This window comes from Schistocerca serialis, chromosome 2 (assembly GCF_023864345.2).
Source record: "Schistocerca serialis cubense isolate TAMUIC-IGC-003099 chromosome 2, iqSchSeri2.2, whole genome shotgun sequence".
In the NCBI taxonomy this organism is placed as follows: domain Eukaryota; kingdom Metazoa; phylum Arthropoda; class Insecta; order Orthoptera; family Acrididae; genus Schistocerca; species Schistocerca serialis.
In genome coordinates, this window is record NC_064639.1 from 188146698 (window position 1) to 188160844 (window position 14147).

At 41.3% G+C, this 14147-nt stretch overlaps 2 protein-coding genes across 53 annotated transcripts in view; one reads left to right on the forward strand and one right to left on the reverse strand.

Moving 5' to 3' along the window:
- Positions 1-14147, reverse strand: part of LOC126456897 (proline-rich protein 2-like) — a 739962-nt gene that overhangs the window by 419610 nt on the left and 306205 nt on the right. The gene's annotated exons all lie outside the window — the stretch shown is intronic.
- The window catches only part of LOC126456902 (proline-rich protein 2-like), a 494957-nt gene that overhangs the window by 67051 nt on the left and 413759 nt on the right, over positions 1-14147 (forward strand). The gene's annotated exons all lie outside the window — the stretch shown is intronic.

Consider the following 14147-nt stretch of genomic DNA (forward strand, 5'->3'; position numbering starts at 1 on the left):
CTCAGTATTGTTTTAGAATAACGTCACCAATAAAAATAGAAGTCACTAAACTTAATCAGACTGATATGACCATTCCCTTCAGTCTGTAGCAGAATGGCTATGTGAACGCTACTGCATTCAGTGTAAAAGATTAAATAGGAAAGAAAACAGACTGAGAGTCATTAAGGAAATAACTAGTGGATGCATCTTCTTTATAGCGGAAATATTCTTGACGGTTCTCTCAGCAATATGTGCTCTGAGTAATACACATCCAACCATATCAAATTGGATAGACTGAAAAATTATTGAAAGTCTAAAGAAGAAATATGTAATTGGTAATTAAACTTCAGTAACAAATTCTCAAACCATAACTTTTCTAATAATTCAAGGTTGGCCTTCCAAAAATTACCGAACTTCGTTTTCGAAATGCATACGGGAATGTACTGGTGCCCATTTATATGTAGGGGCAAGATATTAGCACTAGATAAGCTTAATGCATGTCCACATATTTAAAGGCTCAATTTTTCTCGCACAGCATACTTTAATGTAACATGAATAGGACCACGGTTAAGAACAAACAATACGTTATTATACTGCACTCTTTCAGGAGACCCAAACACTGCTATCCCCACCATGGTAAATAAATGGAACGCATTCTATTGCGCTGCAAGTCCTGTAAAGATAATGTTGTATAGAGAGATGATGAGTTTGTTGGACGCCTGTTCCCAAAAGGACTTCAAAGAAATGGTAATTATTCTTCAGATAATACTTTTGCAAAACTAGAAAAAGTAAAAAATGATAAAATGTGCCAATTCATAGGCAGCAAAAATACGGCAAATTGTAGGTCATTATTGCTAGCAGTTGACAGGAAAATGTTCGTTATATAGCGAAAGAGAATATTTGGGGGAAATGATGTTTGAAATTTTAACAACAGTTCATGAATTCTTTAAGCAGGTTCCGTGCTTTGTGTATCTTGCTCGTGAAAGTATTTATTTTTCCTCGCATCAGTCCTCCTTCTCTTATTGTTTATGAATGACATATTACTGAATACGTGATTTCTAGAGAACAAGACACCTAATAATATTCGCTTTGGTGCATATGGCAGTAGATTGGTATACTCCATAGCGTATAATGTGCTCTCCCTACAAACCTTGAACAGTTATATGGATTATGTTTAAACGGTCCAGACACTTGGTTGACATACAATAGGTACCAACGAGCAAAGCGTGTATATGCGCGTAATTACCTACCAAATATTGTCATGGGCATTATAAAGTAAATTTTCAGAGACTGGTCTGACTCTGAGTTACTAAATAAGTGTCTCCATGGGATTACACGGAATCAAATTGAGAGAGTGAGCAACGTAGTTTGGACAAGATTTCTGGTCCTCATATGCGTGAAACTTTTTTTACAGAGGACGTCGTAGTTGATGTTATCTTATACCACATTACAGCTAGGAGCGTTGTCCACATTTATACAAAAAACTGTAGTTATTTTGTTACTGATTACTTCCATGTAGGCTTGATGTGCATACAAAAGCAATTTTCAAGCATGTCATAAGTGCTGTGTACTAAAGATACAATACAAAGGCAACAACAAAGGTATTATGTTAGTCTTGAGACTCGCCATCTCAAACTGTCCCATGTGCGCCAACTGTAGGAAGATGTAACACAGATGGTTGGTTATATATTTCCAGCTAATGTTTTATGAGCATCCTGTGTAAATACACTTTTTTGAATATAAGTTTAAAACGCCTTACTTAGAATTAAGCTAAACACAAACTATGTATATTATTTTGAAACGAAAGTCTCTTCTATTTCATTTCACAAGACGCACAAAAACTACATATTCATTATTATCTAGGTCCAGAGCCCTTTAATAACGGCGACTTCGGAGATGTTATGGCAACTCTGGAACAATAAGTGAAAGTCATCATTAAATCATAACATAATCTGGAAAATTTCATTAGTTTATAGCACACAAATACTGCACAAACCAGCATATGAACCCATAACCTATTAATTTATACACAATCATAATTATACAACATTTTACTTTGGGATATGTGCTCGGAGTACTTAGTCAGTAGTAAGCTACAATAATACAGCCAAATCTTGTGTATCAGATGTTTCGTACAAAATCTGATATCACACTGAAAAGTCCGGAGCTTTTATGGGGTCCAAGGAAAGAGAAAAGAGATAGCTCGGACTGTCAGGAAATAACTGATCGTGGCACATCAGTGAGAAAATGTTTTCAGACATTGAAATAGATTATTAAGTTTGGACAAGTTTAAGAAAAATAAAAAAAAAACGTTCATCTCAGCAGCAGTGGACGAGCATCTCATCACAGACGTTATCTTTCGTAACGGAGGAAAAGGAAGTGTGAGACACCAGGAAAAGCTCTGTCAAAGTACTGAGTCATAAAAATTAGATCACAACTAAATATTTTCGTTCTTATTAAATCACAGCAGACAGTCTATGGAAAGCCAATACACGTTTGTAATATTGTAGATTTAGAAAACATCTACATCTACGTAACTACTCTGTAATTCACGCTCTAGTGCGTGGTAAAGGATTCTTCGAAGAACCTTCAGAATATTTCTCTACCGTTCCATTGTTTAACAGCATGTGGGGGAAAAGAATACACACATCTTTCTGTACGAGCTCAGATTTGTGTTATTCTATCATGATGATCATTTCTCCCTAAACATGTTGACGATAATAAAAAGGTTTCACATTCAGAGGAGAAATCTGGTCATTGTAATTTCGTTATAAGATCTCACTGCAACAAAAAACCTCTTTGTCTTAATGACCACCAAACTATTTTATCATATCCATGACAGTATTTCGCCTGTTTTCCGATAGTAGAAAGCTGCCCTTCTTTGACCTGATCTGTCTGGTAAGGATCCCATACAAAACAGCAGTAGTCCAGTAGAGGACGAGCAAGCAGAGTGAAGGCCGTCTCTTTAGCGGAACTGTTACAGGTTTACTGTCAGTAAAACATAGTCTTTGGTTTGCCTAAATAAATAGCTCTGCTAATGCATAACGACAACGGATGCACTTTATCCTCGTCCCCCTGACACGCCTTATATACGCTTAACTGCTAGTGCTGCCACCCGCCATCTGTGCGTGGCTACTGAGTTGATGTCGAGCATTGATGGCAAAAACAAAGATAATAGTGTATCGAAGAGCGAGTGTATGAAGAGGCAAATGCACTATATCTATCCCTACTAAATATACACTATCCAATCAAAAATATCTGGACATTTATCAGTGCACATTAATATGCAGGGTTTTGCCTTCTTGACGTTTTGAAATCCACTTTCGTTGAGGTATCTGAATTTCTCGGGAGGAATGGCAGACCGTTCTTCCTCAAGAGCCGCTACCAGTGAAAATAGTGACGCTGGACGCTGGTGGCTAGGGCGGTCTCGACGTTCTGGCTCTGTTCCATTGGGTTCAGGTCGTAAGTCTTTGCACGCCAGTCCATTTCAGGAATAATGATGTCTTTTAAGCGGGACCATCGTCTCCAAACTGAATCTCTACTGTACACAGTAAACCATGCTTTAAAGTGTGTTCATATGATGCCACATTCAACCTTTTCCTAAGAGTAATATGGGTACCAGAAGTACAACCAACAAAAATGCGACCACACAGTAACACCATCTCCTCTGTGCTTTACTGTTGACACATGATGGCAGGTAACTTCATCCAGCCTTCCGCCAAATCCGAATCTTCCATCATATTATAAGAAGGCTCTTTCGGTTTTTATGTTGGTAACGCCGCCATTGACTGTGTAGTGTGAAGTCTGTGGCTGGTTGGACTCATAATATTCGCTTATATACCGTTGGGCTGTTGGATGTGAACAGCACGTAGCGTTGTGCAGTTGAAGGTGAGCCGCCAGCAGTGGTGGATGTGGGGAGAGAGATGCAAGAGATTTGAGAGCGGACGAACTGGACGTGCGTCCGTCAGAAAAAGGAAATTTGTAAGACTACATGTCATGAATATATATATATATATATATATATATATATATATATATATATATATATATATGTTATGCCACCTCAATGCTATTAAGGTAAATACATTGTTTGTTTCCTATCAAATCCTGCATCGCGCATGGATGTGTGTGATGTCCTTAGGTTAGTTAGGTTTAAGTAGTTCTAAGTTCTAGGGGACTGATGACCATAGATGGAAAGTTCCATTCTGCTCAGAGCCATTTGAACCACTTGACTTCGGTGCTTGTGTTGACATGCGACTCATTGCTTTACAGTACTAGCATAAAGCACATCAGTACGTAGCATCAACAGGTTAGTGTTCATCGCGAACGTGGTTTTGCAGTCAGTGCAATGTTTACAAATGCGGAGTTGGCAGATGCCCATTTGATGTATGGATTAGCACGGGGCAATAGCCGTGGCGCGGTACTTTTGTGTCGAGACAGATATCCAGAACGGAGGTGTCACGACGGGAAGACGTTCGGAGCAATTGATCGGCGTCTTAGGGCGCACGGAACATTCCAGCCTATGACTCGTGACTGGGGAAGACCGAGAACGACGAGGACACCTCCAATGGACGAGGCGATTCTTCGTGCAGTTGACGATAACCCTAATGTCAGCGTCAGAGAAGTTGCTGCTGTACAAGGTAACGTTGACCATGTCACTGTATGGAGAGTGCTACGGGAGAACCAGTTGTTTCCGTACCATGTATAGCGTGTGCAGGCACTATCAGCAGCTGATTGGCCTCCATGGGTACACTTCTGCGAATGGTTAATCCAACAATGTGTCAATCCTCATTTCAGTGCAAATGTTCTCTTTACGGATGAGGCTTCATTCCAACGTGATCAAATTGTAAAGTTCCACAATCAACATGCGTAGGCTGACGAGAATCCGCACGCAATTGTGCAATCACGTCATCAGCACAGATTATCTGTGAAAGTTGGGGCAAGCATTGTTGGTGATGTCTTGATTGGGCCCCATATTCTTCCACCTACGCTCAATGGAGCACGTCATCGTGATTTCATACGGGATACTCTACCCGTGCTGCTGGAACATGTGCCTTTACAAGTACGACACAACATGTGGTTCATGCACGATGGAGCTCCTGCACATTTCAGTCGAAGTGTTTGTACGCTTCTCAACAACAGATTCGGTGACCGATGGATTGGTAGAGGCGGACCAATTCCATGGCCTCCACGCTCTCCTGACCTCAACCCTCTTGACTTTCATTTATGGGGGCATTTGAAATTTCTTGTCTACGCAACCCCGGTACCAAATGTAGAGACTCTTCGTTCTCGTATTGTGGACTGCTGTGATACAATACGCCATTCTCCAGGGCTGCATCAGCGCATCAGGGATTCCATGCGACGGAGGATGGATGCATGTATCCTCGCTAACGGAGCACATTTCCTGTAACAAAGTGTTTGAAGTCACGCTGGTACGTTCTGTTGCTGTGTGTTTGCATTCCATGATTAATGTGATTTGAAGAGAAGTAATAAAATGAGCTCTAACGTGGAAAGTAAGCCTTTCCGGACACACGTCCACATAACATATTTTCTTTCTTTGTGTGTGAGTAATGTTTCCTGAAAGTTTTGTCGTACCTTTTTGTAACACCCTGTATATTACAGCGCTAGTCGAAGGGTGCACATGCTCCACTATTACTACAAACTACCTACAGTACTCGTCATACGTTACTTACGGAAGAACACTGTATTCATTCACAATACGTGCTTTATTCGGCGCATTAACGATGGAAAAATCACTGCATGTATCCGCGAGATTCGCGGCAGCCCAATGACGGAAAAAAACTCTTTCCGATTGACTTCTGTAAGACTCGTGCTGGACACCTTCACTCTTCGAGGTTCACAACTATGATATGACGAAGAGGCAACCGGGACAACATAACTCTCCCCGCGTGCGTTGCGTCCCGTGCCTCGCTGTAAACAAGCGTCGCGCGATTGGCTATTTGTGATCGCTCGTGAGGAATTCGCAGCACTCTTCCTCGGAGTTGCATTCATGTGACAAGGCTTAAAATTTTAATACTTCAATAACTCACGTCGTTTGGGAAATTAGTCTGCCTGTCTTATTATTATCATTCCTTATTAATTTACTTACCTTATTAACCCTCCTATCCCTATCAATTGAGATAGGGAAAAATAAAAACGAAAAGAATAACATCGGATAGGTTTCCTCGAGATTCGTACCCGGATTTCCGACTCCCAGCCAGTTACCTTGGCCATTGCGCTATCGGTGCTGCCGGCGAAAAGTGTTTACCATGTGGTTACAGAAACGGCAGTTGTAAAAAATTCTTACCTCGATTTCTGGTAAAGTTTGCGTTTGCGGACCCCATACCTGATGATGAAAAATGCTGTATTAACAATTGTCTATCGATCCCTTTAATTTTGAGTCGATTGCTCGTCATAATCATTAGGGGTGATTTTCTCAAAATTGCGGGGTTGTTGACCCAAAATACCTTAGATTCCTTCGTTTTAGGTTGTACACAAGCGAACTGCCGTGTCTGAGGCCTTCCCCTTGTAAGTTGTGAAAGGGAAGAATGAGCTGGAACTACACAAAAATTACTCTAGTGTAACACTATAAGTGATGCTACCTACAGGGTGTTTCACAAGTCATCTTACACACTTCAAGAGCTTGTAGAGGGGACTTAGGACATATCGTTTTACATAGGAACCCATGTCCAGAAACGGTTCATTTCGATGCTAGAAGGGAAACAAGGGAGGTAAGAGACGAGATACTGGCAGAAGTATAGCTGTGAGGTCGGGGCGTGAGTCGTACTCGGGTAGCTCAGATTGTACTTGCCCGCGAAAATCAAGGGTCCCGAGTTCGAGTCTCGAGCCGGCACATAGTCTTAATCTGCCAGGATGTTTCATATCTGCGCACACTCTGCTGCAGAGTGAAAATCTCATTCTGATGAGCTACTCAATCGCACGTCATCAGACTGCTTTGAAGTGACCCCACCACGAATTCCTCCCATCTGCCAACCTTCCCACATCAGACGAGCACTTCCAACCTACGTCCACAGTTATTTTCCAGGTGTATGCCATTCTCTGTCTTCCTCTACAGTTTCTCCTCTCTACAGCTCCTTATAGTACTATGGAAGTCATTCCCTAATGTGTTGACGCATGCTTTACCATCCTGTCGCTCCTTCTTGTCAGTGATTTTCATATAGTCCTTTTTATCTCCGATTCTGTCGTTTCTTCCTGTCATTGTATCTTTCCTCTCCAATTTTGTTGAGAACCTCCTCATTCCTTGCCTTATCAGTGACCTAGTTTTCTACATTTTTCTGTCGCACCACATCTCAAATTTGATTCTCTTTTGTTGTCGTTTTTCCACAGTCCATGTTTCACTAGCGCTCAGTGCTGTGCTCCAAACGAACATTCCCAGAAATTTACTCTTCGAATGAAGGTCTATGTTTGTTACTAGTAATCTACTATTGGCCAGTAATGCCTTTCTTGCCAGTGCTTGCGTGCTTCTTATATCCTTCTTGGTTCATACGTCATGAGCTGTTATGTTACATATGTAGCAGAATTCCTTACCTACGTCTGCTTCGTGTTCTCCATTCATCATTCTAATTTTCCACTATTCCCATTGCCCCACATTTTGTACTCCATTTAACACTTCTTGTGATTCTTCTTTACCTTCCGTGAAGACAGTAATGCAAAAAGTGAATCTCATCATTGACGTACTTTCACCAATATTTGATATCCAACTCTTGAACCTTCATTTATTTCCGTCGTGGCTTGTATGTTGTACAGATCGAAGAATAGGGGTGAAAGACTACATCAGTGTCTTACACTCTATTTAATTCGAGCACATCTTTCTAGCCCTTCCAGTCTTATTGTTCCCTCGTAGTTTTTATACATGCTGTATATTACGCGTCTTACCCCATTCACTATGTTATCAAAAGTATCCGGACATCTGGCTGAGAATGATTTACAAATTCATCGCGCCCTACATCGATAATGCAGGTATTCAGTAAGGTGTGGGGCCATCCTTTGTCTTGATGACAGCTTCCACTCTCCGAGGCATACGTTCAATCAGGTGCTCGAAGTCTTCTTGGGGAATAGCAGCACATTCTTCACGGAGTGCTGCACTGAGGAGAGGTATCGATATCGGTCGGTGAGGCCTGGCACGAAGTCGGCGATCCAAAACATCCCAAAGGTGTTCTATGGCATTCAGCTCTGGATTCTGTGAAGGCCAGTCCATTGCAGAGATATTATTGTCGTGTAACCACTCCACCACAGGCGTGTGTTGTGAAGAGGTGCTCGATCGGCTTGAAAGATGAAACCCCTGTGTGATGGTCTGGTTAGATGTCTGCCTATTGCACATTACGACCCTCTTCCACTGACGCTGGTGCCTGGTTCCTGTCAGCCAACTGACGAGGTCGGCTTGTACATTTCTATGCTGTGCGTGTATCTTCATGTTTCCTCTTCACTACCACATGGAAACAGGGGACCTAGTGATGTTTAGGAGTGTTTAAATCTTGCGTATAGACGTATGGAGCAAGTGACACCCATTCACCTGACTACATTCGAAGTTTGTGGTTTTCGCGGAGCGTCCCATCCTGCTCTATCACATCTAATGACTACTGAGGTCGCTGATATGGAGTACCTGGCAGCAGGTGCAGAGCACAATGCACGTAATATGAAAAACGTATGTTTTGGGAGGTGTCCTGATACTTATGATCAGATAGTGTACCTTACGCGCATTTTTCTCAGAATTTGGAATATCCTGTACAATTTTACAGTGTCGAACGGTTTTTACTGATCAACACATCCTGTGAACCTTTCTTAATTTTCTTTCAGTCTTGCTGCCGTAGCAAGTCGTGGGACTAGGGCCTCCTGCAGGTTGACAGTTCACCGGTTCACAAGTCTTCCGATTTGACGCCACTTGGGCTACTTGCGCGTCGATGGGGATGAAATTATGACGATTAGGACAACACAACACCGAGTCCCTGAGCGGAGAAAATATCTGACAATCCGGGAATCGAAATCGGGCCCTCGGGGTTGACATTCTGTCCCGCTGACCACTCAGCTACCGGGAGCGGACTTGCTGCCATAATCAACCTCAACATAAGAACTGCCTGTCTGGTGTCGTTGACGTTCCTAAAGCCAAACCGATCGTCATCTAACATATCCTTATTTTCTTTTCCATTCTTTTATACATTATTCCTGTCAGCAGCTTGGTTGCGTAAGCTGTCTAACTGCTTCTGCCTTAATTCTCCGCCGCGCGGGATTAGCCGAGCGGTCTTAGGCGCTGCAGTCGTGGACTGTGCGGCTGGTCCCGGCGGAGTTTCGAGTCCTCCCTCGGGTATGGGTGTGTGTGTCTGTCCCTAGGACAATTTAGGTTAAATTGTGTGTAAACTTAGGGACTGAAGACCTTAGCAGTTAAGTCCCATAAGATGGATTAAGTCCCATAAGATAGTCTCTTGCTTGACAGTGGTATTCCCTTAGCATTCTTAATGTTACCGCCTTTGCTTTTAATTTCCCTGAAGATCATTTCAGCCTCTCTGTTTGTTGAGTAGGTTCTTCCGACAATCATTTCTTTTTCGAATTCTTCACATTTATCCTTAGCTTCCCTGCACTTTCTATTTATTTCAGCTCTAAGTGACTTGTATTTTAGCACCCCGAATTTCCCAAAACATTTTTGTTCTTCCTTCTTTCGTCGATCAACTGAACTATTTATTGTGTTAGCCATGGCTTATTCCCAGTTGACTTCCTTGTACCTATCTTTTTCTTTCCAGCTTCTGTGAATGCCCTCTACAACTGTCCTTACCTCTATAGCTGAAGTGAGTACTAAGCAGTGTATTGATTCTTCCTGGCTACTCTCTTAAACCTAAGCCTACTGTTCATCATTACTAAACTATGATCAGGATCTGTGTCTGATCTTTGGTAAGCGTTACAGTCAAATATTTGATTTCAAAACCTTTGCCTGACCATGCTCTGACTGGAGTATTTCTATCCCTTCCAGTCTTTTCCAAGCATACATCCTCCACTTGTGATGCGTAAAACAAATTTTTGCTATTGCTAGCCGTTTTTATTGCAGAACTCAATTACTCTTTCCCTTCTCTCATTCCAATATTAAGCCCACATTCTCCCGTAACGTTTTCTTCTGCTCCTTCCCTTTCAACCGCGTCCCAATCCTCAATGACTGTTGCACTTTCATCTCCCTTTACGTACTGAATTATCCGTTCGATATTCTCATAGTTTTCCTATCTCCATGTATACCTGAGCATTGTTGTCGGTGTTGAGTTGATGTCGATTCTGAGAAGAACAACTCTATCACTGAACTGTTCACACTAACTCACTCTTTTCCTATCTTCCTATTCACAACGAATGCTACTTCCGGTATATCATTTTCTGCTGCAGTTGATATTACCCTATACTCGTCTGACAAGAAATCCTAGCCTTCTCTCCAATTCACTTCACTATATACCACTGTATCTAGAATGAGCCTTAGCAATTACCTTTTCAGATTTTCTATCCTCCCTGCCACGTTGAGACTTCTTAAATTCGACAACCCGACGCTTAGAACGACAACCTCTGATTAGTCATTCAGCCTTTTTCTCATGGTCACCTCCCCTTGGCAGTCCTCTCCCGGAGATCGGGATGGGGGACTGTTGCGAAATCTTTTGCCAAAAAAATGGTTCAAGTGGTTCTGAGCACTATGGGACTTAACATGCATATCTACATTTTTTTTATGTTTTCTGGTACACCGGAGGGTTGCGAAATATTTACTATCATCTGTTATGATGCGTTTGTTACCATTTGTAATGTCATCAGACAGGTTCAAGTTTCGCTAGTTCTGACCATAAAGGCTCACCAGAAACAGCATCAGCGATCCCCTTACTAACGTCTATCTTTCAGTGATGTTATTTGGATCAGTCTCTTCTCCTCACTCATGTTGTGGTTAAAATGTAAGTAGTAGAATTCTGATAATACAGAGTTATATATAGGATTTCAAAAAACATCATATATCAAAACCCTAAATTATTGCTGTAGAGTAACAGAACAACTTTCCACCTGCAAGACCAGACCATTATTCAGTATACTAGAAGTTGGTTACCAGGACCAGTTCGCTTGCTTATTTGTTCCACTCTTATGTTAAACAGAACGAGAAATCAAATATTATATACTGACGGGAAAAACCGAAATACCAAAGAACAATTAATGTAGAGTAATGAAATATCTGGAATAGATTTGCTTAGGTAACATATTTAAATCTCATCACAGGTTAACGTAAGTGCGAAGTAAGCCACTGCAAATGTGAAGTGCTGGTCATTGATAATCGGTGTAGCCGCCAGAATGTTGAATGAATGCATTCAAACGTGAATGCGATCTGTTGTACAGGTGCCGGCTGTTAGTTTGCGGTAATGAGCTCCACGCCTGTTGCCCTTGGTCGTTGAATACAAGGACGGTTAATATTGTTTGTGGATGATGCTGGAGTTGTCAGCCGATGATTTCACACATGTGCTCGACTGGAGCCTTATCTGCAATATAACGACTCACTGTAGAGCATACTGAGTTACAACAGCGCTACGTGGGTGAGAGTTTTCCTGTTGGAAAACACGCTCTCGATTGTTCTTCATAAATGGCAGCACAACAGGTCTAATCATCAGATTGACGTACACTTTTGAAGTCAGGGTGGGTGGGATACCCGCGAGGGTGGTCTATTTGTCATACGAAATCGATTGTACCTCAGACCATAACTCCAGGCGTAGGCCAAGTGTGTCTAGCATGCAGGCAGGTTGGTTGCAGGATCTGGCATCCTCCTAACCAGTTCTCGTCCATCACAGGTACCGAGATACAAGCGATTTTCATCAGAAAACACGTCTGGCCTTCATCATGCCCTCCAGTGAGCTCTTTCTTGACACTACGGAAATCGCAAATAGCGGTGGCTTGGGATCAGAGGAATGCGTATACTTTCCGTATGGTCGATTTTAGTTGCCACAATTTTGAGAGTGAAATGTGGACAGGATGCCTAAATTTCATATAAAATTTACTGTATACTCTATGGACTTTTACCTCTGCGAACTCTTCAAAATTTCGTGCAATGGTTTACTACATTTAATGCTGCATAATAACTGCGTTGAACATCGAAACAAAATTAAGTCATTTATGGGGGGGAAGGTATCAGTCAAGAAGATGTGCAAAAATCTAATTTTTGGGCCAAATTTTTTTTGTGGAATCGATTCATAAGAGTGTCAAAGCAGTCGGAACACGATGTGTCTGCACAGGCGAGCAGTGCAGTGACAAAATCGTGCACAGCGCGGAATGCAGGGAGCACGTCTTTGTAGCAGCGAAAGGATCAATGCGACCGTGGTAGCTTTACTTCATGAACTGCGCGCTCCCCCCTACAGGTAAACTTGCAAACTATGCTATACTATGGCGCTGCTTCTATTGGCGCGTGCGTCGTGTGCAACTAGCAACGCAGCAATCCCCCGCGTCTGGGCGGGCATGCGCGGGACGCCAAGATAAAAGAATTGAACTATAGTCACACTAGGGATGTTTATTCATTGACAATAATCCAGTTCAGAATTGCTCCGACCTTCTCCAAGTGCTTCAGGGTTATGCTTCACATGTCACTCCTGCGTGCCACCACGGCCACCTTGAGGATTTGACTCCATCAAAAGCATTACCTATCAACTCAATAACCGCAGACACTATGGATACGACAACTATTACTTTTATATGTCATATTTGCACCCAGAACATGAGAATGACAGTAGTGTCTTGCTCCAACGTTACATTTTCTCCTTTTAATCCATACCTACAAGATACAAGAAAAAAATAACATATATTATCCATTATTAAAGAGGTCAGTGACATAGAAAGGAGTTGAATATCTGTCAACAAAGATTTCTGATCATTTCCCTAATACCATAAAATATTTGACATACAGCAAAGCAAGTTTTAAGGCTAATTTAAAATCATTTATTCAGAACTTCTGTATATCCCATAGACGAATTTTTCTCTAAACACTGGTAGTCTGTAAAAAATAATAAAAACACCTAGTTATTAAGTGCAGTTATATGTGAAGGTCGAAAAATAAACGTGTCCGCTAATGTTAGACATATTGTACAGACATCTTGCATCTCATTATTTCCACATAATTTCACTAATAAAAAAGAAAAAAATGTTCAAATTTCACCACATTGCTCTTCCTTTCAAGTGTCGGAAACTGGTTTGACGCAGCTCCCCGTGCTACTCTAACCTGAGCAATCCTCATCGTCTCTGTGTAACTCCTCCAAACTCTACCTGTTTCACCAGCTTAATAAATTGATGCGTTGCTCTCCCACAATAATCCCCCCCCCCCCCCCCAACACACTTCCCACTTCCTTCTATTACCAAACTGGCTCCTCAGGCTGTGTCCTACTAACTGACCCCTTCTTTTAATAATGGTGTGCTGTACGTTTCTTGTCTCTGCCACCGTATTCAGTACCTCCTCAATAGTTGTCCGGTCTATCCGTCAAATCATCAGTAATGTTCTAAAGCACTACATTTCCCAAGCTTGTATTCTCCTCCGGTTTGAACTACTTATAGCGCATGTTTCATTTCCGTACAGGGCTACATGCCACCCTAATACCTTAAGAAAATATATCCAAACACTTAAGTTAATATTTGATATGAACAATTTTATGTTTTTCAGTAACATTTGGCTTCGCTATTGTCATCCGCAATTTATATCCTCTCTTCTTCGGGGACTGTTATTTTGCTCAGAATACAAGAAAATTAATTGACTAATTTTAGGTCACTTCTTAAACAAATGCTTTCAAAAATATAAGTAATTCATTCACTTTTTCTTTCATAACTATTTATTACATTTTATGGGATACCAAGTATGCCATAACAATAGTTATTTCTAATTTGGTTTCTATCGAAACACAAATAATGGAATGATACTACATCAATTTTGCATCAATGAATACATTTCATTATGATTAATTGAAGCAATCAACAATAATGGTTGATCATGTTCACTCATTCAGTTTCTGTAATAAAACAATATGACTGATTTCTAATGTGTGTGGTTGTGTAAAAAGTCGCATCTGATGATTTAGTCCTAATAGTAAAACTCATAATTTCTGCAATTGATTGTCGTTGTTTCAAAACTACATTGGCGGAATCTTAATCTTATTTCAGAAGGAATACCACTT